Genomic DNA, 6,971 nt, shown 5'->3' with positions numbered 1-6,971 from the left:
TTTCATTTGTTTTTGTTACTTCACATGATCATCAACCTAAAGAAAACATAAAATAACAATGGAAAATAAATAAATATAATTAAATAACATTGGGTTGCCTCCCAACAAGCGCTAACACTACAAAAAATTCTGGTAAAAATGGCGGTTTTTTTTTGTATTTACGGCAGTTTAAACCGCCATTATTACCAATAATGGCGGTTTTGTAAAGCGACGTAATTCTGGGCGCCATTCTGGTTATTACGGCGGTTAAAACGGCAGTTTTTGAATAGGTTAAAACGGCGGTTCAAACCGCCGTTATTTCCAGGGTTAAAATGGCGGTTCTTGGATAGGTTAAAATGGCGGTTTGAACCGCCATTATTACCCTGACAGAGTGGCATTTTGGTTGGTTAAAACGGCAGTTCTAACCGCCATTATTTCCAGGGTTAAAATGGCGGTTTTTGGATAGGTTAAAACGGCGGTTTGAACGGCCATTATTACTCTGACAGAGTGACATTTTGGTTGGTTAAAACGATATTTTTGAACCGCCATTTTTACCCTAACAGTAGCGTTTTGGTTGGTTAAAATGGCATTTTAACCGCCGTTTTATCCTGACAGTGACATTTTTTATCGTTCTTTTTAACAATTTTTACCGTCATTTTTATCGCGTTAAATAAATAATTTTGTGATTAAAATTTCACAATGGCAAAAAATCATAATCCATAAATGAAATATTATATAACTCAAAAACAAAATATTAATATAATATATAATTTTTTATTATTGAAAATTAAAAGTAATAACTCCTATACAAAACCTTGTCTTACTAAACTTACCAAAATACAAGCATTGCAATAAACACTAATCAATCAAATCTACCATCCAGTTCTCTAAACTTTGTTAATATCTAATAATGTATTTAAACCATCTAATAAGTGCTGTTTTTACTACTTAGAATATAAATATACAAGACAAGTAGCATAGTTAAGTGATAATGAATAAGATTTGGAGGCCAAAAAGTTTCCTCCTTCTACGACAGCAAACTCGGTGGAACTTCGCGTCTTCGGATGGAATTTTAGATCTGAGAGATTGGGACTTCCTTTCTCTTTTATACTTCTTTTTTTGTAGTGGCAACAAGTCCGGCGAGGACCACCGACGCTGTTCCCTGCAACAAACCAGAGGGAATTAAATTCAGATGTGCTTACTCCTCCAACTCTTGCATAGTATGCATTGTTGAGGATGAAGGCTGAAAATCCAGAACCTGCATGCAGTAGAAAGATGTCCCTTAACCAATTCCAGATTTGTTATATCAGTATATAAAACAAGCTGCTGTACTATTTGTAACCCTTAGTAAATCTCAAGTTCAATTGCTGGTAAATATAAAACAGAACTAAAGAAATAATAAAAACATATACTTAATTTAGATATGAACCGTTAATGTGTTATTAAATTTAAGAAATAATAAAGTTACTATCATTATGAGTAGTTGGCATCTCTTTCGTCTAGTTAAGAAGATGTAATATTGTATGACTAAGCATATGATCTAATCCTAAAACATAATTAAATTTGTGATATTCAAAACAGAGAGAGAGAGAGAGAGAGAGAGAGAGAGAAATGAGAATGAGAATTACTTGGCTCAGCTGAATTTCATCAGGCACCAAACGTTGACTCTATTGGATGAGCTTCAAAATAACAACAATCCTACTGTATCAGCATTAGCAACCCAAGTTAGTTTCATTTCATTTCAACAATTTGGGCTTATTTTACTTCCACCTACTTTGCAATTTGGTTCCAATTTTAATAAAACTGGCCCAAAATCATAAGGGTATTAAATTTCTGAGTCATGCAAAAGTAGGGGTTTTTTTAACCCCAAAAAAATACAAAAGTAAGTTTTTATTTATTTTATTTTTTATATAAAATCTACCTCTATTATATATATAAATAAAAATTGCGAGAAATCTGATACACAATTTTTTTCTTCAAACATAGCCTTCATTATGTATATACACTCTTTGTAATAATAATAATAATGGTGTGCCTTGCTCTGCTTGTAAATTATGTATGTTTATTTCCATTTATAATAAATTATGAATGCTTGTTTTTATACAGTACAATCCTATTGGAATTTGTAAACAAGGGGATTGAATTTGATTGCATTAATTCAATGAAATGAAATAAATTGAATCCTATTGGTCATTGTTGTTTTAAGAAAGAACTGAAATATGGGGAGGAAAATTGTTTTGAATATTTAAAATGCAATTGATAGCTAAAACAAGAAAAAGATCATTACTTCATTTCAAAGAGTAAAAAAGATGATGCATATCAGAATTTAGATTCTAACCAGTCATCAAATTTTAACCGAGAACAAAGAAAATGGTAAATTTAAGGTGAAGTGCTTCCAAAATTAGCATATATATGTACCAAAATCTAATTACTGCTCCAAAAGAAAGGTGTACCTCTGAAATTACATGCTTGATTTCTTCTTGGCCTGCAATGCTTCAGCAAGCTCAATCTCGAATATAAGAAGACACAATTTAGATCACATTTACACCAGACACAACAATAAAAGTCACAACTCGAATATAAGGAAAATGCAAATGCTATCCATGTTACCTTTCGCATGATACTAGAAAATAAATTTACTATATTTAGAAGTATAGATGAATGAAGAAAGAGTAGTTACAAATAATAGTGCCTAAATTGTTACCTCCTTATTCAAGTTGTCCATGCTAGATTTCAAACTTTTAATTAAATCCGCGTGCTTTTCTTCTTTTTGTTGTGAGTAGTCTTCACTTCCGGAATTGAATCTGGTTTGGCATACTGAGATAAGTACAAGACTTTAGGCAATAACAACATTAACATGCAGAGTAAAAGAAATAAAAAGCTGCATCAAGTGAGATATAAATGGTTTACATTATCCAAATATATTTCAAAGAATCTCAGCACAGCAACATCCCCAGCACAGTTATACAAGCTAAGGTATAGCATTATGAATAATTTCAGCAATTCACCTCCCAAATGTCATGTGATTCAATTCAAACTCATCTTCCTACAAAAGAAAAAACCAGAACCAAACAGAACAGTATAAACACATTCTTATTCACGTTAGAATGAGTTGAAAAAGCATGCCTTTTACTAGCTTCTGCAAAGATTCTGACCTAGCCCCTTCTTGAATTTATACAACACTTCCAACTCTGACATCTCGCTATACACAATATAGAGAATAGAGAGATTAATGATTAGTAATCCAATAAAGCATTAAACTTGGCTGTAAAACTATAATTTCAACTGGAAAAAAAAAGTAAAGTCCGGTCTCTGGGAGTCTCTATACACAAAACAAGTCAGGTTTTTAAGCAGTTACTAGAAACATAGCACGTATAGTGGTGCAGGACCTGCGACCACAGATTCACCAGTCAGAAAATTGACTAAGAAATTCAATGGCCATGGAAATCGATCGTTCAAATTATCTTGAAACAAACAGCAAAAACATACAATGTAAAAATGAAAAGTGGGAAATGCAAAACGGTTTATCAAAACATGAAGAGAACAGGAACAGAACACTCTGACTGCCATAATTGTTAAGTGTTAATACTAAGTTGCCAATCCCCCCAAAAAAGTTAACAATTCTTCAGAAAGGCCAGGTAAGATAAAGTTCAATTTCCTACTATTTAAGCAAAGAATTGAGAAGTGTTCTAAATTAGATAATCTTTCAGCAAGGATGTCCACTTGTAAATAGTTTTTGTAGGCTTCGAAAAAGAAATATAGCTGAAAAAGTGCACTCCATTGGGCTTTATTGAGCTCAATTTCCTACAATTAAAGCCATTAATTAAAAAAAGTCACAATTCTTTTAATAAAAAAGAAAACTAAATGGGATAACACCTCTTACATCACAAATCTTGTTGCCATAGCGAAACATAAATGAGTTTGAAAACGATATCAAATGTGAGCCAGCTTGAAAGGAAAAATAGATTCTAACATGTCAAATTTCAGCAGATGCTCCATACCTCTTCCTTGAGTCTATTCTCAACATGGAGACTAGACAATTGCTACATGTTGAACTAACACACTAGCCTCTGACTTGTTCTTGTTGTAGCACCAACTTGGATAGCAGATTCTACCCTCCTTAGATAGCACTGAGGTTGACAATGGCGATCGCTCGGACCACAGTAGAAGCTTTGATAGTTTTTGAGGAAAAAAATGCAACAACAATAAATAAATAAATAGTAAATAGTGTTGTTTGATGAGAGGTCTTCCTTATAGGAAGTTCCTAGCTCTCTAATTATATATAAATAGCTTCAGATAGAGATCTGCAGAAGTTGATATATATAGCAAAACACAAGAAACAGAAACAACACACTCTTCCCATGGCTTCTAGAGAGCAAAAGAGAGCAACAGTAATGCACGAGAAGCTGAAACTTCTTCGTTCCATTACTAAATCTCATGCTATAATTCATTTTTTTCTTTCTTTTTAATTTCATTGAATTTCCTAAATTTAGAAAATGTTCATTCAGTATCCTTACATACATGCCTTTATTTTCTGCCATAGCTTTAATTCCAAAATATCTGGACATAGAAGAATTGAAAGATGTAACTGATTAAAAATTTATCTATGATAGGAATTAATTAATTCCAATTTCAATACCTTATCAGCATATCCAATGTGAAAAATCTTCTGAATCTTTTATTTTTTTCTTCAAGTAAATAACAAAATGTGAGCATGCAAGTCATGACATTGATGAAAAAAGTAAACAAAGAAAGCATGTCCTTGCTGGATTCACATTGGGAGCTAAGCTAGTTTTGAATTTCAAAAATACACAATGATGAACATGCAGTAGTTATAGTAATAAGCACCAAAGAATTATCATCTATAACAGAAAACAAGTTCCACTCCTTTCCATCTCTCTCAGGAAATTCATCAACCACATGGCAAGCATAACAATACTGAACCGAAATACAGTTAGTAAACAAGCAATTGAAAATGAACAAGAAGAGAAAGAGAATAAAAATAGAAATTGCAAATGAACAGAAACACACTACGAGCAATGTTGAGTGGATCGAAGAAAAAGAGAATGCAGAAGTGAGAACGTACCGGCGCCACTGGCGGAGGAGACACATTAATGGAAGAGGTGCTTTGCTCAATCTCATAAGCTATAGCATAGTGACCAGATTTGGAAATGCGTCGATAGAGGAGGCGCTTTCACTTGAACGCAGAAGGTTGATGGAAGCGGCAGACATGAGATGAATGGTGGTGACTATGGCGGCGACAAGATTTAGGGTTTCAGATGAACTTACTCTCGTTCTCCTTTCCTTCTCCCTCCGATGTGCGATCTCAGATTATACCAAGAAGGAAAAAGAAAATTAACCAAGAGAATTATACTTAAGAGAGCTATTGAGACGAAAGCTTCACAAAACTCAGATTCAACCAAGCAGGACCACCATTGAAGGGGAAAAAGAAAATAAAGGCTCTGTAAAAGCTTAACCAAATTAGAATTAAGAAAATTTAGGATCAACTAAAATGCACAAAACCAGATAGCAGAAGCTCCACCGAGGACAACAATGATGGCGTTACTTGTGGTGAGGAGGAGATGAGCGACGGTGCAACGAACCCTCAAATCGAAGCCAGTAAACCTAATCAAAGAAGAGCACTCCTTCCAAGGCAGCAACAAGGACATTGCCGCCAGAGGAGAGCGTTGTGGATGAAATCGCAGATCTCATGCTGCGATGGAGTTTCTTCTTGGTTCTCACATTGCGATAGAAGTTCCATTGAATAGCACCATGTTTATTAGTGAAATAAAAATGTTTTTATATCTGTGAAGCAGAGCAGGTAATGGCGTTTAAATCCGCCAAAATCCGCCAAAAACACCAAAACACTACCGCTTTCTATGAGTAAATTATGGCAGCTGCATAAACCGCCTGAAGTTATGAATATAACGGCGGTTTTATTATGTTGATGCCATTTTATATCCATTTTTTTGTAGTGTTATTTAATGTCAATAGCTCGACAGTGAGCTCTTAGAGAGCTTCACAGAGACTTAGAGCTTGATGTTGGCCTCCCAACACCAAACTTAGAATTTGAGTGTGGGGGCTCTGTTTGACTCTGTGTTGAGAGAAGCTTTTCATGCTTCCTCTCCATGGTTACAAAAGAAGATCCTTGAGCCTTAAACACAAGGCAGTCCTCATTCAATTGAAGGACTAACTCTCCTTTGTCCACATCAATCACAACTCTGGCTGTGGCTAGGAAGGGTCTTCCAAGGATGATGGATTCATCCTCTTCCTTCCCAATATCTAGGATTATAAAATCAGCAGGGATGTACAGGCCTTCAACCTTCACCAAGACATCCTCTACAAGTCCATAAGCCTGTTTCCTTGAATTGTCTGCCATCTCTAGTGAGATTCTTGCATCTTGCACCTCAAAGATCCCTAGTTTCTCTATTACAGAGAAGGGCATGAGGTTTATCCTTGATCCCAGGTCACACAGAGCCTTCTCAAAGGTCATGGTGCCTATGGTACAAGGTATTAAGAAATTTCCAGGATCCTATTTCTTCTGAGGTAATTTCAGTTGAAACAGATCATTTAGTTCATTGATGAGCAATGGGAGTTTATCCTCCCAAGTCTCATTACCAAATAACTTGGCATTCAGCTTCATGATTGCTCCTAGATATTGAGCAACTTGCTCCTCAATAATATCTTTATCCTCTTCAGAGGAAGAATACTCATCAGAGCTCATGAATGGCAACTGTAAATTCAATAGAATCTCTATGGTCTCTATATGAGCCTTAGATTCCTTTGGTTCCTCATTAGGAAACTCCTTTGAGGCTAGTGGACATCTATTGAGGTCTTCCTCACTGGAAATCACTGCCTTTCCCTCCTCTACAGGTTCGGCCATGTGGGATGTGTTTATGGCCTTGCACTCTCTTTTTGGATTTTCTTCTGTATTGCTTGGGAGAGTACTAGGAGGGAGTTCAGTAACTCTTTTACTCAGCTGACCCACTTGT

General features: G+C 35.2%; 2 long non-coding RNA genes across 5 annotated transcripts; both read right to left on the bottom strand.

Annotated features, from left to right (window-relative positions):
* Positions 1-785: 785 nt before the first annotated feature.
* LOC140182017 (uncharacterized) lies at positions 786-5,873 on the bottom strand. Of its 4 annotated transcripts, none has more exons than XR_011877817.1 (7): positions 5,066-5,873; positions 3,981-4,149; positions 2,890-3,181; positions 2,684-2,796; positions 2,433-2,488; positions 1,608-1,680; positions 786-1,237 (listed from the first exon to the last, which is right to left on the bottom strand). It is a non-coding gene; the product is annotated as an uncharacterized lncRNA (long non-coding RNA). The 4 variants fall into 4 exon arrangements; XR_011877819.1 differs by having other exon boundaries at positions 786-1,141; XR_011877820.1 differs by having other exon boundaries at positions 2,433-2,464.
* On the bottom strand, positions 3,415-3,972 carry LOC140182018 (uncharacterized). Its single transcript, XR_011877821.1, has 2 exons — positions 3,863-3,972; positions 3,415-3,783 (listed from the first exon to the last, which is right to left on the bottom strand). It is a non-coding gene; the product is annotated as an uncharacterized lncRNA (long non-coding RNA).
* Positions 5,874-6,971: the final 1,098 nt, after the last annotated feature.

Source organism: Arachis hypogaea, chromosome 19, assembly GCF_003086295.3.
Source record: "Arachis hypogaea cultivar Tifrunner chromosome 19, arahy.Tifrunner.gnm2.J5K5, whole genome shotgun sequence".
Taxonomy (NCBI): domain Eukaryota; kingdom Viridiplantae; phylum Streptophyta; class Magnoliopsida; order Fabales; family Fabaceae; genus Arachis; species Arachis hypogaea.
Note: the sequence above shows the minus strand (reverse complement) of the source record. Positions and strands in the feature narration are given on the sequence as shown.